We start from the raw sequence: 12,440 nt of genomic DNA on the forward strand, positions 1-12,440 counted from the left end.
AATATATGAGAAGTGATGAATTAAAAGATGGTTTTGTAAATTTCAAAAGCATAGAATAAAGCAAATAATTAAAAAGTAAAATATTTCAACTAACCATGATAATTGTTATCTGCCCAATGTGTATGGTGGCAGAGGTGATTATTTCAAAGTCTCTGGAAAGTTCTGGATTTGGTGAAAGATGACCAGATCGTTTAATTTAATCTTTGTTCAGGTGAAATTTTTTCCTTTAAACCAAAATTTCTTTTTTATGTATTATATATATATTTTTATATATATAAATATATTTTTATTTATTTTATTTATTTATTATATATATCTTATATATATGTTTTTATATATTCTATATTTTATATATTATATATACATATATATATGAGGTATAATAGACACAAAACGTTATACCGGTTTCAGATGAACAATATAATGATTTGATATTTGTGCACACTATGGAATAATTACCACAGTGAGTCTAGTTTTCCCCATCACCATAAAAAGTTACGTAATATGCAATACAATATTGTTGGCTATAGTCATCATGCTGTACGTTACCTCTGCCTGACTTACTTATTTTAGACTGGAAGTGTGTACCTCCTGACTCCCTTCTCCCATTTCACCCACCTCCAAACCCCTCCACGATGGCAATCGCCAATCTCTTCTCTGCATCTTTGAGTTTTGTTTTGCTTGTTCATTTGTGTGTTTTTTACATATCACATATAAGTGAAATCATATGGCATTTATCTTTCCCTGTGTGACTTATTTCCTTGAACATAATGCCCTGAAGGTCTCTCCATGTTGTTACAAATAGCAAGATTTCATTCTTTTTTTGGCTGAGTAGTATTCCTGTGCGTGTGTGTGTGTGTGTGTGTGTGTGTGTGTGTGTGTGAGTCTGTGTACTACATTTTTAATGCATTCATTTATTGATGGACACTTAGGTTGCTTCCGTGTTTTGGCTGTTGTAAATAATGCTGCAGTAGACATAGGGCACATATAGCCTTTTGATTCAGTGTTTTTGTTGTCTTTGGGTGAATACCTAGAAATGGAATTGCTGGATGCTATGGTAGTTTATTATTAGTATTTTATTTATTTTTATTTATATTCAAGTTAGTTAACATACAGTGTAGCCTTGGCTTCAGGGGTAGAACCCAGTGATTCATCTGTTACGTGACACCCAGCGTTCATCCCAACAAGTGCCCCCTTAATGCCCATCACCCATTTAACCCACATGATTAGTTTTTTTTTAATTTTTTTTAACGTTTATTTATTTTTGAGACAGAGAGAGAGACAGAGCATGAACGGGGGAGGAGCAGAGAGAGAGGGAGACACAGAATCGGAAGCAGGCTCCAGGCTCTGAGCCATCAGCCCAGAGCCCGACGCGGGGCTCGAACTCATGGACCGCGAGATCACGAGATCGTGAGCTGAGCTGAAGTCAGTCGCTTAACCGACTGAGCCACCCAGGCGCCCCACATGATTAGTTTTTTTGAGAGACTTCCATACAGTTGTCCACAGTGGCTGAGCCAATTTAAATTCCCACTAACAGTGCACAAAGGTTCCTTTTTCTCCATATCCTCACCCACACTTGTTTGTGTTTTTGATAACAGCCGTTCTGATGGGAGTGAGGTGATTTCTCACTGTGGTTTTGGTTTGCATTTCCCTGATGAGGAGTGACGTTGAGCATCTTTTCTTGTGCCTATTGGCCGTCTGGATGTCTTCTTTGGAAAAATGTCTGTTTAGGTCCTCTGCCCATTTGTTAATGGGATTTTTTTTAATTTTATTTATTTTTTATTTTGTTTTTGAAATCTACACCATCCCTTTATTTTTTTTCATTTTTTTAATAATTTACATCCAAATTAGTTAGCACGTGATGCAACAATGGGATTTTTACTATAGAGTTCTATGAGGTTTTTTTAATGTGTTGTGAATAATAACCCTTTTTGAATATATGACTTGCAAATATCTTCTTCCGTTATGTAGGTTGCCTTTTTCTTTTTTTGGTGATTTCATTTTCTATGCAGAAGCTTTTTAATGTAGTTCCAGTTGTTTATTTTTGCTTTTGTTGCCTTTGCTTTGGTGTCAAATCCAAAGACTTGTCACCAAGACTGCTGCCAAGGAGCCTATTGCCTGTATTTTCTACCAGGAGTTTTATGGTTTCAGGACTGACATTCAAGTCTTTAATGCATTTTGAGTTCATTTTTGTGTACCTTGTAAGATAGTGGTCCAAGGGTGCCTGGGTGGCTCAGTCGGTTAAGCTTCTGACTTTGGCTCAGGTCATGATCTCGCGGTTTGTGAGTTTGAGCCCCACGATCAGGCTCTGTGCTGACAGCTCAGAGCCTGGAGCCTGCTTCAAGTTCTTTGTTTCCCTTTGTCTCTGCCCCTCCCCCTCTCATGCTCTGTCTCTGTCTCTCTCTCAAAAATAAACATTCAAAAAAAGATAGTGGTCCAGTTTCATTCTTTTACATGGGGCTGTCCAGTTTTCCCAACACCGTCTCCATTTTTACCTATTGTGTATTCTTGCCTCCTTTCTTGTCAGTTAATTAACCGTATATGCATGGATTTATTTCTGGAGTCTCTGTTCTATTCCATTGGTCTATTTGTCTGTTTTTATGCCAGTCCCATACTGTTTTGGTAACTAGAGCTAGGTAAAATGGTTTGAAATCAAGGATCATGGTACCTCCAGGTTTGTCCTTCTTTCTCAAGATTACTTTAACTATTTGAGATTTTTGGGGATTGCATGTACATTTTAGGATTGTTTGTACTATTTCTGTGAAAAATGTCTTTGGAATTTCTGTAGGGATTGCACTGAATCTGTAGAGAGCTTTGGGTAGTGTGGACATTTTAGCAAGATTCTTCCAGTCCATGAGCATGAATATATTTTTGTTTATTTCTGTCTTCTTCAATTTCTTTTATCAGCGTCCTGTAGTTTTTAGTATATAGGTATTTTACCTCCTTGGTTAAATTTATCTCTAGTTATTTTATTGTTTTTGATGTAATCGTAAATGAGATTGTTTTCTTAATTTCTCTTTCTGATAGTTGTTACTGTATAAAATGCAATCGATTCTTGTATACTGATTTTATATCTTGCAACTCTGTTGAATTTGTTTATGCTCACAGTTTTTGGTAGAGTCGGGGTTTTCTACATATAAAATCATGTTGATTATGAATACTAAGAGTTTTACTTCTTCCTTTCCATTTTAGCTGACTTTTGTTTCTTTTTCTTGCTTTATTACTCTGACTAGAACTTCCAAGTCTGCGTTGAATAAAAGTGGAAAGAGGAGGCATCCTTGTGTTCTTTCTGATCTCAGAGAAAAACCTTTTGGCTTTTCGCTGTTAAGTATGGTCTTAGCCGTGGGCTTGCCCTTTATGGCCTTTATTATGTTGAGATATATTCTTTCTTATTTAAATTCAAGTTAGTTAACATACAGTGTACTCTTGCCTTCAGGAGTAGAACCCAGTGATTCATCTCTTACACAGGACACCCAGTGCCAGACCCAAAAAGTGCCCTCCTTAATGTCCATCATCCATTTAACCCATCCCTCCAGCCACCTTCCCTCCAGCAATCCTCAGTTTGTTCTCTGTATTTAAGAGTCTCTTATGGTTTGCCTCCCTCTCTGTTTTTATCTTTTTTATATACCTTCTTTCTTGAGAATCTTATCATAAATGGATGTTGAATTTTATTAAATGCTTTTTCTGCATCTATGCACATGATCATGGGATTTTTAGCCTTCATTTTGTTAATGTGGTGTATCATGTTGATTGATTTCACACGTTGAACCACCTTGCATCCCTGGAATGAATCCCACTTGATGGTGGTACATGATCTTTTTAACATAGTGTTGAATTCAGTGGACTTTCTGAGGATTTTTACCTAATGTTGATCAGGGATATTAGTCTGTGGTTTTTCCTTTTTGGGGATATCCTTATCTGATTTTGGTATCATGCCGACCTCGTAAAATGAGTCTGGCAGCATTTACTCCTCTTCAAGAATTTTTGGAAAAGTTTGAGAAGAACAGTTGAGGAAGGAGAGTCCCCGGGAAGGCTGAGTCCCTGGCTAAGGAGCTGTAGATCACAGAAAGATGGAGCCCTTCTCTTCCAGTGTGATTTCGATCATGGCCATTTCCAACGCCTTTGAACTGGAATTCGTTGCTGGGTTGGGCTACCATAAATGTGCACGTCCCTCTCAGGGAGACGTGGCCTTAAGAGATGACAATATTCTGTCACAGGAGGAGCCTGTAATTCATCATTGGTTTTTCCAGTTTGCGCCATCCACAGGAATTCAGGACACTGAGTTGCTGCTCTCTGAATGGAGGAACCTGCATGCTTTGGTCCTCCTGTGCCTGCCCTCCGTCCATCTATGGCCAGAACTGTGAGCACGATTTGCATAAAGAGAACTGTGAGTCTGTGCCCCATGACACCTGGCTGCCCAAGAAATGTTCCAGGTGTAAATGCTGGCATGGGCAGCTTCACTGCTTCCCTCAGACATTTCTCCCACAGGGTGGTGAAGCACATTGTCCCCTCTTTTGCCCTTTTAGGTGGCCACGTGATGGGTGAGCACTTCCTGGTTTCCCGGACTCCAGAATCAACGCTGTCTTCGGGCCCTACTTTTTTTGCTAACTGGCATCTGCCTTGCTATACCAAGTTACTGGTAATGAACGCCTGCGTGCAATATTGGTCATGCAGATTTCATGACCTGCAAAGGCTGTCCCTCCAATGTCCTAACTGAGAGATGACCATTTGTTAGTTGCTTTGAAATAGTGATCAGATTTTCATACCGGTCCCTCTCATTTCCTTAAAATACCAACTACTTTCCTCTCCCTGCCCTCTCCAAAGAAACTTCTTTTAGAAAAAGTCAGCCATATCGACGTTGTGACCAAGTTCTATGTTCCTGATACATGTATTTCTGCCAAGGGCTTCTTCTTCTTATTTTCCTTTAACCCATTGAATCTGTCTTCAGATTATTCAAGACTACCCCTAAGGTGGAAGTGAGGATAAAGCTTTGAGTAGAGCTCATCAAAATCAACTAAGTCCTCATCCTTTAAAAGAAAGTAAAGGAAGTCCCTTAAGGGAGCAAACGAGAGGACAGGGGGCAGATATTAGAGGCAAGGAACAGGATGCTGAAGTATTAGAAGTGTGTGTGTGTGTGTGTGTGTGTGTGCGCGTGCGCGCACCAAGGAGAATAGATAGAAAAGAGGAAGCAAATGGGAGAGATGATGGAAAAAATAAAATGCATTAGTTGGTTGATCATTAGAGAGGCCTGAGGAGCAAGTTAAAAAGGTAAGTTGAAAGGCAAGTTTCTATCACGTATAGAAAGCCGTAGAGGACAAGGACATCCTTTTTTTTTCTCAATGCATTGTGAAAAGGATAGAGTCTCTTTGGAAAAAAAAATTCTAAGTTTCCCCAAGAAGAGAGCTTAATAAATTATGTTTTCTCCACACTTTGAAAGTATTTTAACTGTTGTAAAAGAGAAAATGTCCACAATATATTTAGTTGTAAACCAGGTGATAAAACTATGTAAGACCCATTTTTATTTTTTTATTTATTTTTTTTTTAATTTTTTTTTTAATTTTTTTTTCAACGTTTATTTATTTTTGGGACAGAGAGAGACAGAGCATGAACGGGGGAGGGGCAGAGAGAGAGGGAGACACAGAATCGGAAGCAGGCTTCAGGCTCCGAGCCATCAGCCCAGAGCCCCACGCGGGGCTCGAACTCCCGGACCGCGAGATCGTGACCTGGCTGAAGTCGGACGCTGAACCGACTGCGCCACCCAGGCGCCCCTGTAAGACCCATTTTTAAAACACATTGTGTGTATGAGTATGCCCAGTAAAAATGGGAAATGTATTGAAAAAAAAGAAGCTTGAGACGAGCAGATATTAAATCATGCAATGTCTAGTAGAAATCACCACTGAAGCTGTCCGGTCCTGGACTTTTGTTTGTTGGTAGGTGTTTGATTACTGACTCAATCGCGTGGTGATGATTGGTCTGTTCAGATTTTCTCTTTCTTCATCATTCAGTCTGGGAAGATTGTATGTTTGTAGGAAGTCACCCTTTCTGCAGCAGGCCCACAGGAGTGTTCCAACCTGGGGTGCACCTGCTCACCAGGCTTAGCAGGGCCGAGTTTCAGAGAAACACAGGGGCAGGGTAAGCAGTGTTAGCAAGATATAGGGAGAGGGCAAAAATGGCATCCACTGTCACCTCCATCCCCCGAGTGAGCTCCAATAGAACCCTGCCCCTCAGCACCCGCGTTAGGTTTAGCCAGTGAATAGCCTTTGCATATGCACTAGGCACTTTTCAACCTGCTATTTTATGCAGGGGGACCCTGGGCAAGTGAGTTTGTGTGCAAGCCCTTTAAGAGCAGAATCTCAGTTCCCTACAGCCCTTTGGATCTTCTAGACGTAAGGCCCATTGGTTTTCAAAGCCAGATATTTGGGGGGGGGGGGTGGGCTTGTCTTTCCAGTGCAGGTCCAGGGGTTGCGGTGCCCGATACGGGGCTCAAACCCCTTGGCGGTGCCTGATATGGGGCTCAAACCCCTTGGTCCTCAGGGATACATTCCGTATTTGTAAGATGCCTCCCCCTTGTGGGTAGCTGCCCTGGGGGCGAGGTCTTTTGCTGTGGAAGAGCTGTTTAGGTCCTCCTCCGGTCTTTTGCGGAGAGAATTGTTCTAGATGTAGCTGTAGTTGGTGTGTGTTCATGGGAAGAAGCAAGTTTCAGGGTCTTCCTGTGCCACCAGGTTGAACCACCCCTTATCCAAGTGAAATTTATAACCTCCCCTGTCCGAACAATGTGGACAGTTTAGTGGCTGTGTTTCAAGAAGTCAATGACACATCAGCAGAGATCATTTTAAAGGCTTGCAGAAAAGCATTTAGGGATGGCTGGTAAAATAGTGACATCTTGTGGTAAGAATTAGCAACAAAATTCCAAAAGTTCAGAAAAGGGAAGACCGGGAAGCCAAGTAAAATGGGGGAGAAAAACAACCACCACAAATACTCCAAAAACAAAAACAAAAACAAAAACAAAAACAAAAAACAAACCAAAAAAACCCTTATTAAATCTCTTGTTTTTTTGTTTATTTTTTATTTTTTTTAATATATGAAATTTATTGTCAAATTGGTTTCCATACAACACCCAGTGCTCATCCCAAAAGGTGCCCTCTTCAATGCCCATCACCTACCCTTCCCTCCCTCCCACCCCCCATCAACCCTCAGTTCTCAGTTTTTAAGAGTCTTTTATGCTGTGGCTCTCTCCCACTCTAACCTCTTTTTTTTTTTTGCGTCCCCTCCCCCATGGGTTCCTGTTAAGTTTCTCAGGATCCACATAAGAGTGAAAACATATGGTATCTGTCTCTCTCTGTATGGCTTATTTCACTTAGCATCACACTCTCCAGTTCCATCCACGTTGCTACAAAGGGCCAGATTTTGTTCTTTCTCACGGCCACGTAGTACTCCATTGTGTACATAAACCACAATTTCTTTATCCATTCGTCAGTTGACGGACATTTAGGCTCTTTCCATAATTTGGCTATTGTTGAGAGTGCTGCTATAAACATTGGGGTACAAGTGCCCCTATGCATCAGCACTCCTGTATCTCTTGGGTAAATTCCTAGCAGTGCTATTGCTGGGTCATAGGATAGGTCTATTTTTAATGTTTTGAGGAACCTCCACACTGTTTTCCAGAGCGGCTGCACCAGTTTGCATTCGCACCAACAGTGCAAGAGGGTTCCCGTTTCTCCACAACCTCTCCGGCATCTATAGTCTCCTGATTTGCTCATTTTGGCCACTCTGACTGGCGTGAGGTGATATCTGAGTGTGGTTTTGATTTGTATTTCCCTGATGAGGAGTGACATTGAGCATCTTTTCATGTGCCTGTTGGCCATCTGGATGTCTTCTTTAGAAAAGTGTCTATTCATGTTTTCTGCCCATTTCTTCACTGGGTTATTTGTTTTTTGGGTGTGGAGGTTGGTGAGCTCTTTATAGCTTTTAGATACTAGCCCTTTGTCCGATATGTCATTTGCAAATATCTTTTCCCATTGCGTTGGTTGCCTTTTAGTTTTGCTGATTGTTTTCTTTGCTGTGCAGGAGCTTTTTATCTTTATGAGGTCCCAATAGTTCATGTTTGCTTTGAATTCCCTTGCCTTTGGGGATGTGTCAAGTAAGACATTGCTACGGCTGAGGTCAGAGAGGTCTTTTCCTGCTTTCTCCTCTAAGGTTTTGATGGTTTCCTGTCTCACATTCAGGTCCTTTATCCATGTTGAGTTTATTTTTGTGAATGGTGTGAGAAAGTGGTCTAGTTTCAACCTTCTGCATGTTGCTGTCCAGTTCTCCCAGCACCATTTGTTAAAGAGACTGTCTTTTTTCCATTGGATGCTCTTTCCTGCTTTGTCAAAGATGAGTTGGCCATACGTTTGTGGGTCTAGTTCTGGGGTTTCTATTCTATTCCATTGGTCTATGTGTCTGTTTTTGTGCCAACACCATGCTGTCTTGATGATGACAGTTTTGTAGTAGAGCCTAAAGTCTGGGATTGTGATGCCTCCTGCTTTGGTCTTCTTCTTCAAAATTCCTTTGGCTATTCGGGGCCTTTTGTGGTTCCATATGAATTTTAGGATTGCTTGTTCTAGCTTCGAGAAAGAATGCTGGTGCAATTTTGATTGGGATTGCATTGAATGTGTACATAGCTTTGGGTAGTATTGACATTTTGACAATATTTATTCTTCCAACCCATGAGCACGGAATGTTTTTCCATTTCTTTATATCTTCTTCCATTTCCTTCATAAGCTTTCTATAGTTTTCAGCATACAGATCTTGTACATCTTTGGTTAGATTTATTCCTAGGTATTTTGTGCGTCTTGGTGCAATTGTGAATGGGATCAGTTTCTTTATTTTTCTTTCTGTTGTTTCATTATTAGTGTATAAGAATGCATCTGATTCCTGTACATTGATTTTGTGTCCTGCAACTTTGCTGAATTCATGTTTCAGTTCTAGCAGACTTTTGGTGGAGTCTATCGGGTTCTCCATGTATATTATCATGTCATCTGCAAAAAGCGAAAGCTTAACTTCATCTTTGCCAATTTTGATGCCTTTGATTTCCTTTTGTTGTCTGATTGCTGATGCTAGCACTTCCAACACTATGTTCCACAACAGCGGTGAGGGTGGACATCCCTGTCGTGTTCCTGATCTCAGGGAAAAAGCTCTCAGTTTTTCCCCATTGAGGATGATGTTAGCTGTGGGCTTTTCATAAATGGCTTTGATGATGTTTAAGTATGTTCCTTCTATCCCGACTTTCTCCAGGGTTTTTATTAAGAAACGGTGCTGATTTTTGTCAAATGCTTTTTCTGCATCGATTGACAGGATCATATGGTTCTTATCTTTTCTTTTATTAATGTGATGTATCACATTGATTGATTTGCGAATGTTGAACCAGCCCTGCATCCCAGGAATGAATCCCACTTGATCATGGTGAATAATTCTTTTTATAATCTGTTGAATTCGATTTGCTAGTATCTCATTGAGAATTTTTGCATCCATATTCATCAGGGATATTGGCCTGTAGTTCTCTTTTTTTATTGGATCTCTGTCTGGTTTAGGAATCAGAGTAATACTGGCTTCATAGAATGAGTCTGGAAGTCTTCTTTCCCTTTCTATTTTTTGGAATAGCTTGAGAAGGATACGTATTACCTCTGCTTTAAATGTCTGGTAGAATTCCCCAGGGAAGCCACCTGGTCCTGGACTCTTATTTGTTGGGAGATTTTTGATGACTGATTCAATTTCTTCGCTGGTTATGGGTCTGTTCAAGCTTTCTGTTTCCTCCTGTTTGAGTTTTGGAAGTGTGTGGGTGCTTAGGAATTTGTCCATTTCTTCCAGGTTGTCCAGCTTATTGGCATATAATTATCATAGTATTCCCTGATAATTGCTTGTATTTCTGAGGGATTGGTTGTATTAATTCCATTTTCATTCATGATTTTTATCTATTTGGGTCATCTCCCTTTTCTTTTTGAGAAGCCTGGCTAGAGGTTTGTCAATTTTGTTTATTTTTTCAAAAACCCAGCTCTTGGTTTCGTTGATCTGCTCTACCGTTTTTTTAGATTCTATATTGTTTATTGCTGCTCTAATCTTTATTATTTCTCTTCTTCTGCTGGATTTAGGGTGTCTTTGCTGCTCTGCTTCTATTTCCTTTAGGTGTGCTGTTAGATTTTGTATTTGGGATTTTTCTTGTTTCTTGAGATAGGCCTGGATTGCAATATATTTTCCTCTCAGGACTGCCTTCGCTGCGTCCCAATGCGTTTGGATTGTTGTATTTTCATTTTCATTTGTTTCCATATATTTTTTAATTTCTTCTCTAATTGCCTGGTTGACCAACTCATTCTTTAGTAGGGTGTTCTTTAGCCTCCATGCTTTTGGAGGTTTTCCAGACTTTTTCCTGTGGTTCATATCAAGCTTCATAGCATTGTGGTCCGAAAGTATGCATGGTATGATCTCAATTCTTGTATACTTATGAAGGGCTGTTTTGTGACCCAGTATGCGATCTATCTTGGAGAATGTTCCATATGCACTCGAGAAGAAAGTATATTCTGTTGCTTGGGATGCAGAGTTCTAAATATATCTGTCAAGTCCATCTGATCCAATGTATCATTCAGGGCCCTTGTTTCTTTATTGACCATGTGTCTAGATGATCTATCCATTGTTGTAAGTGGGGTATTAAAGTTCCCTGCAATTACCACAATCTTGTCAATAAGGTCGCTTATGTTTGTGATTAATTGTTTTATATATTTGGGGGCTCCCGTATTCGGTGCATAGACATTTATACTTGTTAGGTCTTCTTAATGGATAGACCCTGTAATTATTATATAATGCCCTTCTTTATCTCTTGTTCCAGCCTTTAATTTAAAGTCTAGTTTGTCTGATATAAGTATGGCTACTCCAGCTCTCTTTTGACTTCCAGTAGCATGATAAATAGTTCTCCATCCCCTCACTTTCAATCTTAAATCTTTGTTTTTGAAGATAAAGTGAATTTGTTTCATTTTGGCTGTGGGCTTTGAGAAAAAATTCTCGGTTTTGCCTTCTAACTGTATTTCCCATACCAATAGAGACAAAGGAGTCTAAATTGAGAAAATAAAACCGTGCTTATAGAAATAAGTAGGGCATTGCAAACATTTCCTTCTGTAAACTCGGCACTTAAAAATATTTAGGGGCCCCTGGGTGGCTCACTCGGTTAAGCGTCCCACTCCTGGTTTCTGCTCGGGTCACGATCTCACAGTTCCTGAGTCCGAGCCCCATGTCAGGCTCTGCGCTGGCAACGTGGAGCCTGCTTGGGATTCTCTCTCTCCCTCTCTCTCTGCCCACCCCCACTCGCACTGTCTCTGTCTCTGTCAAAATAAATACATACACTTTAAAAAATAACAAAGAAAAATTAAAAACTAAGCCAAAAATATTTACATTTGAAAGTCCTGTAGCGTGAAAGACTGGGTTTTTTTTTTTTATCTTTAAATGAAAAGAAAGTGTGCCCGTGTTCCTTCTCCTGACCCCAGCAGTCAGCCACACGCGGGTAGACAGTGCATGCCTTCTGTGTCCCTGATATCTGTCTCTGACTGCAGAATGAGTCCTGCCTGTACAGTATAAGGCTGCAAACGCCTGAAAGCTAACACCCCCAGTGAGCTGCTTTCAGTCCCGAGTGAGGTCCCAAAGGAATAAATGGCTCAGTTTTGTAAACTGTCAGTGAGACAGTTCCGGGTCGGTTCTCCGTGGTCTCTCTCGGGGGTCCCCGTCAGGACTGGACAGTTTGCCACAGCAGTGGCTTGTTCGTCAACGCACCTTTCTTTTCTTTTTTTTCCGAACTCTTTCACCATGCCTCCTGGGGTCACCAAGTCATAAACTCCATGCCCCCAAATCATGGTTGCAGGGTTATCCTTTGGAGGAATCCGAGCAAGTCTAGTGATCTACCCGTGCTGCATACGCACGGACAAGTGTGTTATTCACAAAATACCAAAATGAAAAGGCCAAGATGAGTCTAGGGCATTTTGGTTCTTACTGCAACCATAAAGCCTGAAATTCCCCTTGTGGGCTTTCTCTTTGTGGAAATGGAAGTTCAGTGTAGGGAAATTGCCTCAGTAAGGAAAGAGGGCACTTCCCCTCTGGGGCTTTTGTATCCATACTTAAATCCCTGCAAGAAAACTTGAACTGGGTGCTAAAAGCTGGTTGTACCAATTGATTTTCTAATCGGTTGGGAGATAATAGATTAAGATTCCATACATGAAGACCCAATAATTAGAAATATGTTTTATAAAACATGTTGATCCATTAAGTTTTTTCTTTTCTAGTGATCAATTTAATTAACTCTTTTTCAATTCTTTCGAGTGCATGTGAGAGTCAGAGACACCAGTGAGTATCTCAGTATTTTATACAAAACAGGTCCCAATGCAGGAGGTGATATACAGGAAGTGGGGGGGCGGGGGCAG

General features: G+C 40.5%; 1 pseudogene; it reads left to right on the top strand.

The window, feature by feature from the left end:
* The first annotated feature begins 4,070 nt into the window (after nt 1-4,070).
* LOC125157871 (putative teratocarcinoma-derived growth factor 3) lies at nt 4,071-4,643 on the top strand (annotated as a pseudogene).
* Nucleotides 4,644-12,440: the final 7,797 nt, after the last annotated feature.

The sequence above is a fragment of the Prionailurus viverrinus genome, chromosome X, assembly GCF_022837055.1.
Source record: "Prionailurus viverrinus isolate Anna chromosome X, UM_Priviv_1.0, whole genome shotgun sequence".
Lineage (NCBI taxonomy): Eukaryota > Metazoa > Chordata > Mammalia > Carnivora > Felidae > Prionailurus > Prionailurus viverrinus.